Source organism: Triturus cristatus, chromosome 6 (genome assembly GCF_964204655.1).
Source record: "Triturus cristatus chromosome 6, aTriCri1.1, whole genome shotgun sequence".
Classification (NCBI taxonomy): domain Eukaryota; kingdom Metazoa; phylum Chordata; class Amphibia; order Caudata; family Salamandridae; genus Triturus; species Triturus cristatus.
Genome location: NC_140589.1, coordinates 906425229 through 906446638, shown reverse-complemented (window position 1 = coordinate 906446638; position 21410 = coordinate 906425229).

Here is a 21410-nt window from a genome sequence, read left to right as displayed (position 1 = left end):
TCATGCTTCAGCATCGGCCCCCACTAGGGGTACCGAATGTACCCCAAGTGTGCTGCGACGCCTGCAATTGCAGCGGAGCTGGTTTATTGTCAAGGTGAGTGTGCAGTGATGGTGTAGTGTGTGTATATTTAAAAGCTGTCCCTCTGGTCCCAAAAAACAATTAGAATTATTTAATAATGGGCCATGGGCAGCATTAAAAGGAGGGAGGGGATGGCTAAGGAGGTATCAATGGCCGCCACCATCCAGTGGGGTCAACATGTTTCAGCCAGTGCCTGGAAACTGGGGCTGGCTTTCATCAGGACCAAGAAAGTGGAAGGTGAGAGGACAGGTCTAACAGAGTGTGTATAGCCGTCTATGTGCGGCGCACACTAAGGCGCCTTAACTGGCAGAGGGGGTATTCCTCTTATTTCCAATCCTGTGGGAGGGAAAAGACAAACATACACAAAACATACCACATATAATATTAGCCTCAATCAATATCAGCTAACATGAGTGACACGGTATACCGCGGTGGAGGTGCAGAGCGGTACGGCACGTGAGGCAGCGTCAAAAGCGTGCTATAAGTGGCGGTGCACGCTAAAAATACGCGGTAATGTGTCAAGTGGCTCAAGGACACGGTAAAAACATGGTGAACAAAAAAACTAGAATGAACCCATGAGTGCTTACACCAAAGATTAAAGGGACAGGCTCCATGAGTCAGGAGTAGGGGTATTCTGTCACAGCTACCATCTGGACAGGGTAAAAAAAGGGAGAGAAAGGGACCAAAAAAGGGGGAAGTAAATAAAGTTAACCGGCAAAGGAATCAAAGCCGGTCAGAAATTAGATCCCACTTACTTGTAGCTGACAGAGCTCATACCGCAAACCTGTGTGGCCTCTCTCCGACTCCGTGGTTGGAAATGAGCATAGGAAGCTGAGGCTTAAATAGCACACCCGCCAAGATAGCGTGCAGGTGTGGGGAGCAGCTGCATGCAATTAACAGGCAGGTGTCTGTAAAAAAAGAAGGAAACAGAAGAAAGACACACAGGGACCGGTAAAATACCGGGCAAAAAGAAAAGAAAGACTAAAAGGACTAATAAGACCAGCGCGTCACACAGAAGGTGTGTAACCGCACATCGGCAGTGAAGGGCAGCTCGCACATGCCAAGCAATGTGGCGAGTGTATAATGCGCATAAGCAGAGAGGCCAATAGCCGGGGGTAAATCGCGCATGTGACCGACAAAGAGGCATGTATGTGTGGTTCATGGGCAGTGCCTCCAGAGTAGGTAAGGAGTAGCGCGAAATTACTTATGTCAACTGCAAATCACAGAAGAAGTCAAAAGTGAAACCAAATATAATGAAAAAAATAAAAATAAAATAAAAGCAAAAATACCCCTACTCCTGACTCATAGAGCCTGTCCCTTTAATCTTTGGTGTAAGCATTCATGGGTTCATTCTATTTTTTTTGTTCACCATGTTTTTACCGTGTCCTTGAGCCACTTGACACATTACCGCGTATTTTTAGCGTGCACCGCCACTTATAGCATGCTTTTGACGCTGCCTCACGTGCCGTACCGCTCTGCACCTCCACCGCGGTATACCATGTCACTCATGTTACTTGATATTGATTGAGGCTAATATTATATGTGGTATGTTTTGTGTATGTTTGTCTTTTCCCTCCCACAGGATTGGAAATAGGAGGAATACCCCCTCTGCCAGTTAAGGCGCCTTAGCGTGCACACTCTGTTAGACCTGTCCTCTCACCTTCCACTTTCTTGGTCCTGATGAAAGCCAGCCCCAGTTTCCAGGCACTGGCTGAAACATGCTGACCCCACTGGATGGTGGCGGCCATTGATACCTCCTTAGCCATCCCCTGCCTCCTTTTAATGCTGCCCATGGCCCATTATTAAATAATTCTAATTGATTTTTGGGACCAGAGGGACAGCTTTTAAATATACACACACTACACCATCACTGCACACTCACCTTGACAATAAACCAGCTCCGCTGCAATTGCAGGCGTCGTAGCACACTTGGGGTACATTCGGTACCCCTAGTGGGGGCCGATGATGAAGCATGCCACCAACTAGGTTGGTGGGTGAGGCCTTTCTTAAAAACCTAAATGGTTTCCCTTGACTAAAGAGACTATTCTGTTTCTTCATATCTACATACACATATCCCCCTCGACCGTGGGGCTAGTTCCTGTTGATTTTCTACATTTGCACTCAGGGGAATTGAACCAGCTTCCTTTTTTCCTCTCTCTCTCTTTGATTTATATAACATATAGACATTAAACAGTGTCGGGCTCAAAGCAGAGCCCTTGGGAACCCCAAACTCTATGGGCTAAGAATCTGGCACAAATAGCGGCATCCACACCGACTGATCTCTGTTCAATAAAAAGGAACACTGCCAGGCTGGAGGGGGCCCACCCAACCCGATGTACCCCAACCGTTGTATCAGAATAGGAGGGAGACCGTATCAAATGCTGCTGAAAGGTCTAAAAGCAGCAAGGCTACTTTCTTTCCATTGTCCACCACCAATTTAATAATGTCTGAGACCTCAACCAAAGCGGACTTAATGCAATGTCCCGGGTGAAAGCCTGATTGTGAAGGATGCAATAACTGGTTAGCATCGAGATGAAAGAAAAGTTGGATATTGACTAATTTTTTGTGGATTTTACCAAATGCTGGTAATAGGGAAATCGGTCTGAAATTTGCCAGGACAGACTCATCTGCCAAATACTTTTTTGGACAGTAGTATCAACCTGGCATTCTTCCAATGGCACCACCAATTTCCTCGGGCTAGGAAGTAGGGAGCCCCTAACAAAACAAACATTTGCAAAGGTTCCCCACCCCTGGGCAATGATCCGGTATCGTAGTCTCCGTGGAATGATCAAGCGTGTTGGGTGGGCCCGTAACAGTACCAAACAATGATTCACCATGGCCCGGTGCTCCGAAATCCATCACCAGGAGCCCCTCTTTCAGCCCAGTCTCTATTTGGGTCATTTTGCACACCAGATTCTCCTCATCTCCTGAAAGGTGTCCCGCAACCCCTCTTGCACAGTTCAATGTCACCTTTTGAGTCTCATTGGCTCAGTCCATGGTGCATACTCTCTGAGCACATCTCGGCACCCATTTTCATTATTTCTGCCTGTATGTGTGGTGATGGATGGTGGTGGAAAGAAAAGAGGGAGAAGCAAATATTCCACCAGCCATTCTCCACTCCAGCTTTCACACGTGTGTTTCTTTCTCAGCTCTCAGCGATAGGGTGCCAAGTGCTAGTACCAATTTACTGATGCATGAAACCTCTTAGTTCTAGGCCTGTCACAGTGTGAAACCTCGGAGCCCCTTTGCCCTGTCATCTGCTGTGGTAAGTGAGCTGCCAGTGGATACCCTTCCCCTCCTTCCTTCACCAATTTTCTAGGCCCAGTGATCCTCCTGACACTCCACAGAAATTGGCTATATTTCCTACCACAAGAGCGTCATCATTCTTTGCCAATGCCAGTTATAAATTCTGGTGTTCGGCCACTATTTGTGGCACATCTGTTACCCTCTAAATGGTACTGGTGGTCAATGGCTGCAGGTGGGTGGCCAACCACATGTCTTGTTCTGCAGGATAAGAGACCAGTGTAGAGGAGGGGTGTGGAGCACAGAGTAATGCGACCTATCCAGCCACCAGCTTGGCCACACCCCACTCTGTGTTTAGACATATTAATTATTTTTTATTTATCCATCATCTGGTTTCTGGCTTTTTGCTGCTACACTGGTTACACATTTCTTGATATACTATCTCAAAGTCAATAATTTATGATACTTTAATCATATTTGACATAGATTAGATCACTGACACAAGAAGGTTGCTTTGAATCTTAAGAGAACAACCTCAATAGAAATAAAAGCAAATTATTCATGTGCAGCAAAGCTACTTGTGCTCTATTTCTCAGCTTCAAGAATTCAAGAACAAGTCTATTAAGATTATCTTTGGTTTTTCCGAGTTTGATTATGTTTCAAGGCTGTGCAAATTATCAAATTGGCCATGCATTGCTTTCCAGATCAAATTCAGAGTTTGTTTGTGTCTCACTGAAAGGCCTTGAATAGTTGTACTTTTCATTATTTTGCTATTTGCTTAAATTTCGCTCACCCACATAAAGTGCAATGCTCTGCCATAGATAAGCAATTGTTAGTGCCTGGATAGCAAAGGTCAAAGTCTGTCCTAGAGCATATTGGTGGTTCAGGGGCTAAAGCCATGACTGCAGAGTCTCCCTATGGTAAAGCATATGGTAATGAGTGAATAGACCCAAATGTTTTGCCTGATTTATAGATAATATACATCTATGCACATTTACATAGGTTTGTTCTTTGTATTAGTGCTTACAGATTTTTTAAAGGGAAGGCTCTGGTACCTCTTATCAGCAAATGGTAAACTGATGTTCTAGATAGAATAGTCATTTATGCTAAAATTGTATTACTGGTGTTTTATACAAAAAACTACTTAGAAATAACGTGGATGATCATGACATTCATTTGTGTTTCAATAGAAGTGGGTTGTTTGAGTGTTTAAGTGCATGAAGTTTATAATTTAGTGGTTGAAGTTTTTTATCAAGGGTGACTGATATTTTCATAAATATGCGAATATGTGAGTTTCGGTAATAAAGCTGATTTTTATTAAGTAAGAGCCCACAGGTCTAGCAACATCTCTGACTTCAATAATAGGACTGGAATGAGATTGAGTTGGTAACAGTTTACTACATATATGTAGGCATTTGACAGGGAAATTACTGTTGAACATCTCATTTATGTGGCACTGACGCACAACTAGAAATGCTTTTCTGCTCCAAATTAATAACCTGAATGGAAATATCCCCTTTGACTATACTAGCAGGTGGTGGAGCCATTTCAGGCCTTCAGGAATCCCTGGTGGAAATTACTCCGTGTGCTTCTTACATTTGTAACATGGGCGTAAGGTGGCATCTATTAGCCCTAAAGGCCCTAAGAAGGGCATTTGGTTATTGATGTGAGCTATTCAGTTTGGTTAACTGTATGCAAAGGCCCTTTTAAAGGAGAGTTGCTCAGCCTTAACTGTGTCTTCATATGATTCATTGCATTACTCCGCAACTAGACCAGCCCTGCTGACTTCGGGCCCAGCATATGACCACCATCACTTCTTCTGCTCTGTATCACCACAAGGTTTCCCATTATATAATGGGAAGATACATATAAAATACTGCAAGGTTATTGAGCCAAAGAAAAGAAAAAACTTCTATAATCTTGTAACAAAAAGAAAGCCACTTGTGAAGTTTTGCGTGTCAGACACAAATTCTGATAGAGTGATCTTAGGTCAACATTGACTTTGAGGGTGTGGGGTCTGGCTAATGAGAGTAATGACAGCCTGACGCATGAGTTCTGCTGAGCAAGGCAGCCACAGGGGACACAGCACAGGCATCAGGCATTGTTCAGCGACTCTGGTGGTGGTAGTGAGCATCAGCAGCCTGGCTGGACAGCTCCACTACAAATTCCATCCGGGATGGCAGCTGACAGCAGGCAGCCTGCATGGCTTAGAACAGAGCGGCGGCCCCAGGGGACTTGAGCAGTGCACCCCGCTAGAGGGAAGACTGGCACTACTAACAAGGCAGGCCACATGGGATAGGTGCACCCTGGACACATTGCACTGCCCTCCTCCCCAAGGCACAAGCAGTCTGGATGGACGGCCCGCTGCACCTTTCCTCATTGACGACAGCCAATAGCAGGCAGCCGGAACTTAAGGCTGTCCTGCATAGCTCAGCACACTGCAGTTACCCCGGGGAACCAGAGTAACGCATTGGGCCAGCTTGGAGGCTGGCATGCCCTACAAGGCTGGCTACATCCGATTGGGGTTACCCTAGGCATATCACACCCCCACCGTATACCTGCCACTTCTGGGCAGGGAGAGACACAGGAGGACGGAAGCACACCCACCTGGTCTAATGGCCTCCTCTGTAGGCCTGGGCGTAAAATTCCACTCCGCTTGTGGAGTTTGTAGAGTTCCAGAACTCTGTGCTAACCAGAAAATGCTAAATTCCTGATAAATTCCGCTTTCCATCTTGTGGTGGATTTCTTTTTTCAGTCAGCACGCTCAAACTCGTTTTTTTGCGTGCATTGGCGAGCGTGACAAGTCTTGCCGGGCACTCACGAGCACTGGTCAGATTTTCCAGCATCCCGCAAGCACTCCCGAGATTTAATGCCCGCTACCGTGGCTTTAGGCCGCAACATCAGCACTTATTTCGGAGCTAGCGAGCGCGATAGAGCGCCTGCAACTGCGGCTGCATCCTTGAACATACTTTCTCCTTGAGAAGCCGCTAAATCTACTTGAAAAGAGGTTTTTGAGTTGATATTCTTCTCCAAACTGTTTTTTAGTGAGAGGGGCATTTTTTAAAATTGTACTTATTTTTTTTCAACAAGGAGGAACTACCCCAGAGACTCCAACTTCCTGTATCTGTCAAAGAGGCTCCTCTCATTGCTTTGTCCATCTCCTGGTCACTTTTCCTTTGGATTTGGAGCTGGTAGGATCACTCTCTTTATATGTTGCATATATACCATTGGATTCAAGGACATTGTTTTTGTGATACCACAAGTAAGTTCAATAACCCTTAACTAAGGGTGTTCTTTATTTTATAGAGGGCATGCACTAGGATTTATTTGTACTTTTATTTGATTTTAAAATGGTATTGTGGTGGGTGGCCTGCAGTTTAAGTAGGGGCCAGGTTAATATTTTTTAACATTTTATTTTATTTCTTTTGTAAGGAAAATGTTGCTCAGTTCAATACATTTTTTCCATGTTTTCATTAAATACATTTACAAAATTCACTTATTTTACTACATGGCCTAGTCTGCCAATAAGCCACCCAGCACGTAGGCCCAGTAGTAGTCATGGGTGCATGAAATACCTGTTTCTGTGGTGACTATTGAATTAAAACATCATTTAGGCCATTGATGACATTGGATTAAATTAGAAAATTGGGTTTTTGGGGGTATTTCACTTTTTCCTGCCAAATGTGTATCAGTGGGGTAATATATTTGTAATGCCTTTGGAGGATGTGTGTTGTAATATTATAAATCTTAGTTATTTTTCAATTTGGCATTGCTGTTTTCTTCAGTGTTACCATGGCTCCTTTGTCTGGCCAATGTGTGAGTGTGTTTGCCAAAGGCCACCATTTGTTTTTGTTCCCAGGCCATGTGGTCTAGGGTAGGCCTGGGCAGCAAATTCCGTTCCGTTCGCGGAATTTGAGGAATTTGGGTAATTTCGCGTTCTGCGGAGAACGCGAAATTGCCCAAAATTCCGGTTTCCGCGACTTCGCGAAATTTTTGCTTGTTCGCGTTCTCAAAATGCGTGTTCGCGAGATATTTTTCCCCGAGCACGCAAACAGCGATTGTGAACAGAAAAAAGCATCGCGAACAAGCAATTTCGCGTGTTCGCGGAATTTCTGCGTGTTCGCGGAGATTTTTTACCGTTTCGCGGAGATTTGCGTAACGCGATTACGCAAATTCCGCCCACCCCTAGTCTAGGGCCATTTTGTATAGTCAGTGTCCATAGGGCTGCATGTGTTCTTTGTTTCCCATGCTTCCTTACTTGCTGTTTGACGATGTGGCCATAGATGTGTTCTTTGTTGTGGCTATGCTTCCTTGCTTGCTGACTTTGTTTGATCATGTGGTCGGTGGCCATTTTGTGTAGCCAGCCAGTGTGCTTTTGCCATAGGCCTGCATGGGTTCATTGTTGTGGCCAACCCTCCTTTGCGGTTGTTGTTGCTTGACCATGTGGCCTGCAGCCATTTTGTGTAGCCAGCCAATTTGCTTTTGCCATTTTGTGTAGCCGGCCAGTGTGCTTTTGAAATAGGCTTGCATGTGTTCATTGTTGTGGCAATCCCTCCTTTGCGGTTGTTGTTGCTTGACCATGTGGTCAGCAGCCATTTTGTGTAGACAGCGAATGGGCTTTTGCCATAGGCCTGCATGTGTTCTTTGCTGTGGCCATACTTCCTTGCTTGCTGTTGTTGTCTGACCATGTGTTCAGTGGCAATTGTGTGTAGCCAGCCAGTGTGCTTTTGCCGTAGGCCTGCATGTGTTCTTATTTGTGGCCATGCCTCCTTGCTGGTTGTTGTTGTTTAACCATGTGCCTGGCAGTCAATTTGTGCAGCTACCCTTTTTTCCAGTTTTCAAAGAGAGAATGATAGGAGAGGGCTCTGTCTTTTTGAATTATTTATTTTACATTTACCTGATATCTGTTTATTATTATGCCTGAGGATCATTGTAATATCTGTATATTTATTAGTAGTTTTATATTTTATGCTTTTTGTACTTTTCATCTGCATGCCCTTGTCTACCAATGGAATCTCATAGTCCACTAGTACATCAGCAATTAATTTGTGTTGTTATTTTTATTTTTATCTTTTTATTTTAATTCTTTATGTAATTTTTTTATTTTTTATTTTCTTCTTATTATTATTTTTACAAAATTTTTTTTTGCACTATCCATCTACAACCTACCCACCATAGGTGCACAGCCTCACAACAGCCTTTATTTTTTAAGGATTTTTCGGAGTGCCCCTGGACCCCCTGTCTGCCATAGGTGCACAACACACACCAGCATTTATTTTTTGAGGATTATTCCTTTTTCCCTTGGACACCCTGCCTGCCTTCACTGAAGTATCGGGCTGTTTTGTGAACCAGGCGTGTGATGCAGAACGCAGATGCATTCAGTGATTGCTGCATTGATGCCCGATACTTAAGTGAATAAGCACCCAAGGGTCTGTGATCTGAACAAGACACATTGCAGAACTAGTATAGACATCAGCATGTCATAACAATTATCTCAGAGTTGGAGTCCTGCCACTTGTGGATTTAACCACCATTGGTGAGACTATTATCATACCACAACTTAGACATATATGTGAGATGGAGTGATTACCTCCTCACCTCGTGGGGCGATTATCGACATCCTAAAGAAGAATCAGTGATTTTTATGATCCCCTACCACTCACGTTTACAGATTGAAAAAGGGAGGTCCTGAGGAAGGTGGATGCAATTTATAATCTCCACTGAAATGAGCGTTGAAGTGGTTGCTGTGCAACCCCAGTCAGCAACACAATCGTGGATATCCTATAAAGTGTTCTCTCCGTGATTTCCAATGGTGTATTCCATTTCTGGCTGGGCAGTGTATGTATGTGATGTGTGTTTGCTAGTGCGATGTTGTGAGAGAGGTCAGGATGGTGGTGTGGTTGATTCAGGGGATATACCATATTTTCTAATACATGCAGTTTCACAAATAATGATGATGTATTCAAACAAATGTGACATGTATGTCCAAACTGCACAATTGTTCATTTGCACTGATGAATGTTTGGTGGTTTTATTAATATGCTTTTAACTTTTGGACAATCAGAAAAATACCAAAACAACTTTATATTTAAAAATAATAAGTAGTGTATTAAATGATCTAACAAAATTATAAAATGCATACAATCAGCTGTTTGAGCTGTCTGTTCAGCAGAGGGTAGCCCATAGAACTTTTTTTGCAAGCCTATAGAGAAAGCATATAGGTTGTGTGGGAGTCATTTAATTATTTAGTGATTTGTTCCCCCTTCTTCCCTCAATCCTACAAATTAACTTCAGGGGGTACCTTTTTTCATTCTAATCTTTTTGGCGCATTGCATTAACACATTGTGCGGAACTTTCTCAAAAAAGAACTAGTCAGCAACATATTGACCATCTGCTGAACAATGCGCAGTCATTCTTCTAAAGCCGGAAAGCAGTCGAGGACCATACAGTGTGCTAATGAATGAATGAATGAAAAGACATTTGTAGAGCGCATGGCTACCCGGGAGTGTCCCAGCGCTATAGACCAGCATGGAAAGGGAACAGACTAGGGGAACAGCAGAGTCTTGAGTTGTTTGCGAAAGGTCTGGTGATTGGAAATCAAACGTAGATGGAATGGGAGGGAGTTCCAGAGCTTGGAGGCATTGTAGGAAAAGAGCCGTCCGCCGCTTCTGGCCCTTCTTATTCTGGGTACCACGGCAAGATGCAATTCATCTGATCGAAGTTTCCTATTAGCTTTATAGGGGAGGATCAAGGCTGAGTTGATGGGTGGGCCTATCCCTGACAGTGTTTTATTAGCAATGCACAGAGTTTTGAATTTGATGCATTCTTGCACGGGGAGCCAGTGGAGGAAGCGAATTGATGGTTTAGCTGATTGTCTGTTGGATGTCCCTGTTAATAATCTGGCTGCGCTGTTCTGGACTAGCTGAAGTTTGGAAATTACTGATGAAGGGGAGCCCAGGTAAAGTGCGTTCCCGTAGTCCAGCCTGGAAAGTATGAGGGATTGTATCAATACCTTTTTTGCTGGTGGGGAAAGAAGAGGGAGGATTTTTCTCGGTCTTGGGGGTGGGAGGAGGGCCCATGCTGGATGGCCACGTTTGGTGGGGTTGGGAGCTGCAGGGGTTACCCAACACCATAATCTCCGTTTTTCGACCGTTTAGCTTGAGCTGGGATATATCCATCCATTTTGAAATGTCTTCTAGGCAGGTGAGGAGACTGTTGGAGTTAGAGTCCGTCTGGTTGAGTGCAACCACCAGTTGCGTATCGTCCGCATAGGTCATGATGCGGATTCCTGAGGGGGCTACGATGGCTGCTAGGGGGGACATATACATGTTAAAGAGGGTCGGGCTAAGCGAGGAGCCCTGCGGGACCCCACTAGTTAAGGTGGCAGGTTTGGGTAAAACATTCTCCTCAAAAACCTGAAAGGTTCTTCCTTCTAAGAACGAGCGCAGCCATTGAAGCACAGTGCCAGTGACTCTGATATTTCTCAGACGATGAATTAGGGTCATGTGGTTCACTGTGTCAAATGCAGCGCTTAGGTCGAGGAGAATAACGGCTGTGGAACCTTAGGAGTCAAGAATTTTTCTGCTTTCCTCTATGACTGCTAGCAGGGCCGTTTCAGTACTCTGATGGGGACGGAACCCTGTTTGGGAGGAGTGAAACAGATGATGTGTTTTGAGGAAATCTGAGAGGATCTGGTTAACAAACTTTTCAGTCACTTTACTTATTCCGGGTAGAAGGGATATTGGACGGTAATTTCCTAGTTCGGCTGGATCTAGGTTTGGTTTTTTAAGTAGAGCCTTGACCATGGCTTTTTTCCAGCTCGGGGGGACCGTTCCTGTGTCTAGCGATACATTGATCAGGTTCAGTAAGTTAGGAGCTAGGGTGGACGTTACTTTTTCCAAAATATTTAGAGGCACTGGGTCCCTAGGAGACCCGCTCGTGACGGAGGACAGCAAGGTTAGAAGAGTTTCCAGAGACAGAGGGGGGAAGGTCTCAAGAGTGGGTTTGGTGTTACGTGGGTCTGAATTGATCAGAATATCCAGATCTTCATCCCTCTGTGGTAGAGATTCGATTATTGCTTGAACCTTGTCATTAAAAAAATTTGCTAATTTATTGCACCGTTGACCAGAGGGGTCCAGGGCTGTGCAGGGGGCGGGTAATTTGAGTAATTTTTTGATTATGGTGAAGGTTTCCCTGGGAGAGTTCTGAGCTGATAGGGTCTTATCTTCGTAGTAAGATGCCTGGGCTTTTTTGTCTCTGCTTTGTACTTACGAATAGCAGATCTGTATTCAAGTTTTTTTGAGGGGAGGAATTCTTTCCTCCATTGCGAGTACATCTGTGCCCTTGATTTTACATTGCTGTTTGAGTGCACGCAAATCAAGGGAGAACCAGGGGGCATTGTGGGACCCTTCTGACTTTTTTATTTTAGTTTTAGGGAGGACTGAATCAAGTGATTGTTCTGTTCAGTTTAGGAAATCTTCATTTGCTATGATAGGCCAAGGGTTAGGCCTGGGTTTGGTTCTTTCTAGTACTTGGGTCCCCTTCTCTAAGGGAAGCTTGGACCAGGGTTGACCGAGGGTCCAGGTGGGTTGAGAGGAAAGTTTAGTATATTGAGGGGACCAAGAGAGGTTGATCAGAGAGTGGTCTGTCCATGGGAGGGGGATAGGATCAGACCCTTGAAGGTCCTCTAAACTTGAGAACACTTGGTCTAAGAGGTGGCCTTTCACATGGGTCGCTTGTGTAATTCTTTGCGTCAGTTGAAGCATTGAGAGATCCCTAGTCAGCTCATTTGCATTAGCAGCTAATTTATCGTCAAAGTGGAGATTAAAGTCTCCAAGTAGTGTGAAATTAGGCGCTGAGCTTGCTAAATTAGTTGCAGCCTCCAGAATTGATTGGTAGAAGGATCCCATCACTCCGGGGGGGGCGATATATGAGGATGCCCGTGAATGATATGAGGGGTGAGAATTCTATGTTGAAGTGGGCGTTTTCGCAGTCAGCGACTGGGTTCCCAAGCGAGCGGCAGGTGTACTGATCTTTATAAATGATAGCTATCCCGCCACCTCTGCCTGTTGAGCGGTCTACTCTTTGTATTGCAAAGCCTTGGGGTAGTATTTGAATGATGTCAGGTTCCGAACTGGTGTTAAGCCATGTTTCAGTCAAAAATAAGATGTCTGGGTCTAAATCTTTGAGAAACATCCAAATCTCGGTAGTGTGTTTAGGGAGGGATCTACAGTTTAATAGGAAGATTCTGAAATAATCAGAGGGAGTTGGGGATTCAGGACTGATGGGAGTAAATCTGTACTGGCAGTGAGGGCAATGGTCAGGGACCTTTTCTGGTGAAATGGAATGGGCTCAGGAGGTTCCAAGAGTTCTATTAAACTGTCTGAGCTGGGAGTTAGAGTAATGGGAGGACCATACAGTGTGCTAATGGAGTACTAGGTAAAGCACTCATACATGAGGTGCCAACACCTTGGAACTCAACCTATTACATGTTGCAACGCCTATTTGATCAGAAGAAAATGATCAATGAGTATGTCATGCAAAGAGGGGGTATGTCATTAAAAGCATGACCATTGGGATGAACAATTGGAATCTGGTCAAATGCCTGTCAGAGATTCTGCTTCCTTTTGAGGTTTTCACGTGGAAAGTTAGCAAGGAGGAGAGTACGGTCAGCCAAGCAATCCTGTTGTAATATCTGCAAAAGGAGCAGTTAAAAAACGTGTCTGACAGGTTCACAGCTGTGAGCAATAAATACAATTATGTGTATACCTTGATTCAGAGCTAAATCCTTTGCTTGACTGAGAATACAACGCTACAAAGAGACATCATGTCATCTAAGGAGTACATCTGTGCCCCAATACTGGATCAACATTACACAAAATGCTGACCACTTTCTTTCCTTTTTCAGAAGGGGATATTTCACAATACAAGAAGTGGATTGTTGAGTGAGCCAGAGTTCCTGGCAGAAGAACGAGTGGAAATGTGTTGTAAGAAAGAAAATCTTCTCACTGACAAGGGCACACTTAATATACGATGAAACACGCTGGTTTCTTCATCAGTTTTCTTTTTTATTCAAGCTTTTTTATAAACTCCAAATGATAAGTATCAAAGCTTTATCAATTCATATTGACAATCATATTCATCGTTCATTTCCAATGCGGTGAAAATACATTTTCATGACAAACTTAGATGTCCACCCAATGCATTTCGGGCCAATTAGAGGTCTGACCCTTCTTCAGGGGTCTAAAAGTAAATGAAACAGGACCATTAGCTTCACTCAAACATACAGTCTAATACATGTAAATTAATCATAAATTTTAAATGCATATAACCACAGATTAAATTACATTACACATGATCGTTAACTCTTAAGGTCAAACCACAGAAAGAAGTTAAACCGCTTTAAAAATGTAATAAAGAATGCCTGGTGGCTGCAAAAAATTTTTTTTAAAAATGAAAGCAAAAACAAACGACATTGGTAGTGCAACAACCTACATCTGGTAAGGAAACATCAGCGAAAATGGTGGTGTCGACTATACTCAGCGCAATTATAACTGACAAGGTTTAAGGCAAAGAAACAAAATCTAAAACACAAGAAACGATCACTAAATAAACTTACTCGGGACAAAAAAGGTCTCTGCAGCTATTGGAGTAACACACTCGGCGTGTAGCGTTCATGCCGGGATAAGTGGCTAGTTAAATTGTACTGGATAGGTCTATTTATATCACATGGTGCAGAGATAAAAGTTACGCTGTCATTGGCTCACAAAGTGAACCAATGAAAATAGAATGCTGTGTATAGACCAATGGTTACGCGCACAAAATGTAAAGCTGTCATTGGCTCCCAAACGAACCAATGAAAATGAAAAAGCTATGAGTGAACCAATCGTTGCACGCACATAAAGTAAAATAACGGTAAAAAAATTGGTAAAACAAACTGGGAATTCAGTGCTTCCACAAAAAGTGTATGTGTGAAAAGCGTACAATAAAGTTGCACATACGAAAAAGAACAATTATTAAACAGAGTCAACAGATCCATGTCTATAAAAAACATGATGTAAGGACCAAAAGGGTGCCCATTACCAATGCTAAATAATGAAAATTCAAGTTATAGAAAACACATATATTCAATACGGTCGTTAATCCCAAAAGGATGGGAACAATTCAATTTCTTAATCCAAAAATATTCAGCTCGTAGTCTTTGTTTAGTGGGATCCATGTCGCGGCGTTGTGGAATCGTTTCAAGTATAGTGAAGCGTAGTTGTGATATTTGTTGACCCGCTTCCATCCAATGATTTGATACAGATGATTTTAAATTCTTCATTCTGATATTGCTCTTATGTTCAGTAATACGAACTTTCACTTTACGCTCAGTGTGTCCAACGTATACTTTGCCACATGGGCATTTAATGGCGTAGATGCAATTCGCTGTATCGCAAGTACTTGTATGATTGAGGGCTATGGGGTAACCCTTAGTAGGATGGGTGAATTCTTTGCCAATAATGACATTGCCACAATGAATGCAGTTTTGGCATTGAAGCATGCCGCGCCAATTTTGTGTTGATTTCTTGGGAACATTCAACAGTTCTTTAAGATTTTTAGAGCGTTGAAAAGCAAAAGTGATTTTATCATCATATAGATTATTCAGATTTGGTTCCATTTGTATGATTCTCCAGTGTTTGGTGATGGCTTTCTGTATTTTATGTGACTCAGTGGAGTATTTTAATACACATACTGTTTTCTTCATTTCTTTGGAATTGGTGATGCGTTGTTGAAGGAGGTCATATCTAGATTGCAGCGATATTTTGTCAAGGGATGTTAGTAAAACACTTTCAGGGTAACCTCTCATTCTGTATTTCATTGTTTGTTTCTCAAGAGTGGTTTTTAAATCTTCTTGATTAGATACAATGCGTTTCATTCTTATGAACTGAGAGGTAGGTAGATGTTTCTTCAATAGTTCTGGATGAAAACTTTGGAATAGTAGACTAGAGTTTTTGTCCGTCTTTTTAATATGAAGTTGAGTGGAGATTTGATTTTGATCAAGTTTCACAATGACATCCAAAAATGCAATAGATTTTTCTTCAATACAATGAGTGAATTTAATCCGATCAATATGCATATTCAAGTTAGTGATGTTGTTTTCAAGTTGTGTACGAGATCCTTTCCAAATCACAAATAGATCATCAATATACCTCTTGTATATTACAATGCCTTCTTTCCATCCAGAATTCTCAAGTACATGATCTGTCTCAAATTTACTCATGTAGATGTTAGCGTACGAGGGAGCCCCCCCGAATCCCATGGATGTACCACTGGCTTGATTGTAAAAATTACCTTGCCATTCAAAATAGCAGCAGTATAATGCAAACTGCATCAGTTCCAAAAGTAAAAATTTTTGTGAATCCTCTAGGTCACTCTTTAATAAGCTCCACTCCAAGGCTTCCAAGCCTTCATTGTGAGGTATGGAAGTGTACAATGCGATAACATTGATGGTACACAAAAAATATGTCTCATTTTCATCAAGTACAATTGATTTCAACAGATTCAAAAATGCCGTAGTGTCTTTGATGTAAGTGACACTTTTTTGTACAATAGGTTGTAGAAACTTATCTACAAATTTTCCAATGGGTTCTGAAATCGACCCACAAGCCGATACAATGGGTCTGAATGGTGGACAAACCATGTCCTTGTGTATTTTAGGCAGCATATACAGTTGTGGCCTTCTGGGAAACTTAGTAACAAAAAATTCTTTAGTTTTTTCGCAAATCCAATTCATTTCAAAAGCGTGTATTATAATTTTGTCAAGGATTTGTTGATATTCAGATGTAGGATCAGACTCTAAAGGAAGATAAATATCTTGATTCACAACATGTTGATTAACACTCTTGATGTAAAATTCTGTGTCCATAACCACAAGGGCACCGCCTTTGTCGGCCTTTTGAAAAGTAAGTTGTTTTTGTGAACTTAGGTTTTTGAGAGTGTTCCATTCTTTGGAAGATAGATTCATCTTCTTAGGTTTAGTGAACTTGATGTCTTGAATATCTGCTAATACTGATCGTTCAAAGGCTTCGATCGTTTTGTGGGTAAATGGCGCACAAAAGGTACTTTTTGGTTTGAAATCTTTATCCCAAGTCTCAATGAGTTTCGGTGGTTGTAAATCTTTGAAAAAGAATTTTAATTTTAGAGACCTGAAAAATTTAAACAAAGCGATTTCAGTTTCTGCTAAGTTGGAACGATAAGTGGGAACAAATGTGATACCTTTATTTAACAGTTTGATTTCAGATTTAGTTAAGGTTAAGGTTTTTGAGGAGATCTTAACAACGAGGTTGTTTTCGACATCTGGCTCCTGGTCCTTACCGCGATATTTTGAGCAAAAGAAACAGATCAAAATATCGCGGTAAGGACCAGGAGCCAGATGTCGAAAACAACCTCGTTGTTAACATCTCCTCAAACTGTTAAATAAAGGTATCACATTTATTCCCACTTATCGTTCCAACTTAGCAGAAACTGAAATCGCTTTGTTTAAATTTTTCAGGTCTCTCAAATTAAAATTCTTTTTCAAAGATTTACAACCACCGAAACTCATTGAGACTTGGGATAAAGATTTCAAACCAAAAAGTACCTTTTGTGCGCCATTTACCCACAAAACGATCGAAGCCTTTGAACGATCAGTATTAGCAGATATTCAAGACATCAAGTTCACTAAACCTAAGAAGATGAATATATCTTCCAAAGAATGGAACACTCTCAAAAATCTAAGTTCACAAAAACAACTTACTTTTCAAAAGGCCGACAAAGGCGGTGCCCTTGTGGTTATGGACACAGAATTTTACATCAAGAGTGTTAATCAACATGTTGTGAATCAAGATATTTATCTTCCTTTAGAGTCTGATCCTACATCTGAATATCAACAAATCCTTGACAAAATTATAATACACGCTTTTGAAATGAATTGGATTTGCGAAAAAACAAAAGAATTTTTTGTTACTAAGTTTCCCAGAAGGCCACAACTGTATATGCTGCCTAAAATACACAAGGACATGGTTTGTCCACCATTCAGACCCATTGTATCGGCTTGTGGGTCGATTTCAGAACCCATTGGAAAATTTGTAGATAAGTTTCTACAACCTATTGTACAAAAAAAGTGTCACTTACATCAAAGACACTACGGCATTTTTGAATCTGTTGAAATCAATTGTACTTGATGAAAATGAGACATATTTTTTGTGTACCATCGATGTTATCGCATTGTACACTTCCATACCTCACAATGAAGGCTTGGAAGCCTTGGAGTGGAGCTTATTAAAGAGTGACCTAGAGGATTCTCAAAAATTGTTACTTTTGGAACTGATGCAGTTTGCATAATACTGCAGCTATTTTGAATGGCAAGGTAATTTTTACAATCAAGCCAGTGGTACATCCATGGGATTCGGGGGGGCTCCCTCGTACGCTAACATCTACATGAGTAAATTTGAGACAGATCATATACTTGAGAATTCTGGATGGAAAGAAGGCATTGTAATATACAAGAGGTATATTGATGATCTATTTGTGATTTGGAAGGGATCTCGTACACAACTTGAAAACAACATCACTAACTTGAATATGCATAATGATCGGATTAAATTCACTCATTGTATTGAAGAAAAATCTATTGCATTTTTGGATGTCATTGTGAAACTTGATCAAAATCAAATCTCCACTCAACTTCATATTAAAAAGACGGACAAAAACTCTAGTCTACTATTCCAAAGTTTTCATCCAGAACTATTGAAGAAACATCTACCTACCTCTCAGTTCATAAGAATGAAACGCATTGTATCTAATCAAGAAGATTTAAAAACCACTCTTGAGAAACAAACAATGAAATACAGAATGAGAGGTTTCCCTGAAAGTGTTTTACTAACATCCCTTGACAAAATATCGCTGCAATCTAGAGATGACCTCCTTCAACAACGCATCACCAATTCCAAAGAAATGAAGAAAACAGTATGTGTATTAAAATACTCCACTGAGTCACATAAAATACAGAAAGCCATCACCAAACACTGGAGAATCATACAAATGGAACCAGATCTGAATAATCTATATGATGATAAAATCACTTTTGCTTTTCAACGCTCTAAAAATCTTAAAGAACTGTTGAATGTTCCCAAGAAATCAACACAAAATTGGCGCGGCATGCTTCAATGCCAAAACTGCATTCATTGTGGCAATGTCATTATTGGCAAAGAATTCACCCATCCTACTAAGGGTTACCCCATAGCCCTCAATCATACAAGTACTTGCGATACAGCGAATTGCATCTACGCCATTAAATGCCCATGTGGCAAAGTATACGTTGGACAAACTGAGCGTAAAGTGAAAGTTCGTATTACTGAACATAAGAGCAATATCAGAATGAAGAATTTAAAATCATCTGTAGCAAATCATTGGATGGAAGCGGGTCACCAAATATCACAACTACGCTTCACTATACTTGAAACGATTCCACAACGCCGCGACATGGATCCCACTAAACAAAGACTACGAGCTGAATATTTTTGGATTAAGAAATTGAATTGTTCCCATCCTTTTGGGATTAACGACCGTATTGAATATATGTGTTTTCTATAACTTGAATTTTCATTATTTAGCATTGGTAATGGGCACCCTTTTGGTCCTTACATCATGTTTTTTATAGACATGGATCTGTTGACTCTGTTTAATAATTGTTCTTTTTCGTATGTGCAACTTTATTGTACGCTTTTCACACATACACTTTTTGTGGAAGCACTGAATTCCCAGTTTGTTTTACCAATTTTTTTACCGTTATTTTACTTTATGTGCGTGCAACGATTGGTTCACTCATAGCTTTTTCATTTTCATTGGTTCGTTTGGGAGCCAATGACAGCTTTACATTTTGTGCGCGTAACCATTGGTCTATACACAGCCTTCTATTTTCATTGGTTCACTTTGTGAGCCAATGACAGCGTAACTTTTATCTCTGCACCATGTGATATAAATAGACCTATCCAGTACAATTTAACTAGCCACTTATCCCGGCATGAACGCTACACGCCGAGTGTGTTACTCCAATAGCTGCAGAGACCTGTTTTGTCCCGAGTAAGTTTATTTAGTGATCGTTTCTAGTGTTTTAGATTTTGTTTCTTTGCCCTAAACCTTGTCAGTTATAATTGCGCTGAGTATAGTCGACACCACCATTTTCGCTGATGTTTCCTTACCAGATGTAGGTTGTTGCACTACCAATGTCGTTTGTTTTTGCTTTCATTTAAAAAAAATATTTTTTGCAGCCACCAGGCCTTCTTTATTACATTTTTAAAGCGGTTTAACTTCTTTCTGTGGTTTGACCTTAAGAGTTAACGATCATGTGTAATGTAATTTAATCTGTAGTTATATGCATTTAAAATTTATGATTAATTTACATGTATTAGACTGTATGTTTGAGTGAAGCTAATGGTCCTGTTTCATTTACTTTTAGTCCCCTGAAGAAGGGCAGACCTCTAATTGACCCGAAATGCATTGGGTGGACATCTAAGTTTGTCATGAAAATTTATTTTCACCGCATTGGAAATGAACGATGAATATGATTGTCAATATGAATTGATAAAGCTTTGATACTTTTCATTTGGAGTTTTTAAAAAAGCTTGAATAAAAAAGAAAACTGATGAAGAAACCAGCGTGTTTCATCGTATATTAAGTGCGCCCTTGTCAGTGAGAAGATTTTCTTTCTTACAACACATTTGCATTGATAAAGACACGCCGGGACTTCGTGTTTCACAAGGTGCGCCGAAACTATATAGTTAAATCGTCCATATACCTTCGAGTGCACGGGGATCACACAGTTAGAAGAACGAGTGGAACATAGAGTACCACTCACGGAAAGAAGTTCTGGGGTGCTGCCTTTAACTTCCAGAAAGGGGAGTCCTGTTATCTCACAGCGACTAACAACAGCAACAAGAACACTGGCAGCAACAACTAACTGGAACACAAGAATCGCCCACAACCTCTGCATTGCCTCGGTATCAAATGGCAGGGCTTACATCCAGTGCAGCGGTGAAGGCAAAACAGATTGAGCAAGTGGCAGCACCAATGACCATTGAGAGGATGTTCAATGAGTATCTTGATGACCCAAGAGAGGTCTATGTTGATTAAAACTCATTGGGGTATTGGTATGCAAAGATAAATCAATGGCCACTGCTCTGCAGGCTGGCAATAAATTATCTGGCCTGTCCGGTAACCAGTGTGTCTGCTGAACATGTGTTCAATGCAGCTGGTGCAGTCGCCATAGTGAAAAGATTCAGTTTCTCACCTCAAAATGTGGAGAGATTGACCAGGATTAAATTGATCCAACATTTTATACCAGCAAAATACACCGTTCCTGAAATACCATAGGAGCTTGATGAGGGTGATTGGCCAGACTCAGATCAGAGTGTGTTAGCCAAACAACCTCTGGATGAGCCACCTGGGTTTAAGGACTAACTCTACTTTCCTGGCTGAGTAGGCCACCATAGAACTTTTATTGCCAAATTGCTTTGCCAAAAGAAAAACAAATGTGTATAACTAGGGGAGCATTATATCATTTATTGTGTTTATTTGTGTCTGACTGGCTTATGCGGCCCCACCGGTTTATGCACATGTATGGCCGGATTGGAGTCGGACCAGTGTGCAGTGAAGAAGCCTCATCCCCATTCCCTTGAAGGATATTGTAGAGACAATGCCTGCCTCCATCCTGTGCCTATCCTTTTTATGATCATCCCCTAGCAGGCCCACCCCAGAATATTTGATTTATAAATACTGCCCCAATGTGTGTTACATGCATTAAAGAGGATCTGCAATTGAGTATCTCCCCGCTTGAATTGGAACAGGTAAATAATATATTGCACCAGTGAGTGATGATTCTTGTGGTGGAAGACAGTGAGAAAGGGTGTTCAACCATAGGGGATTATTTACAAGCCCATTGCGCCACCTTTGCATCACTTATTTTGACGCACCGGTGGCGGAATGGAGTTCCCCATATTTACAAAACCATGTAAAGTCACCCTGCGTGAATTTTTTAATGACCTTGTAAATATGTTTCTCTTTCACT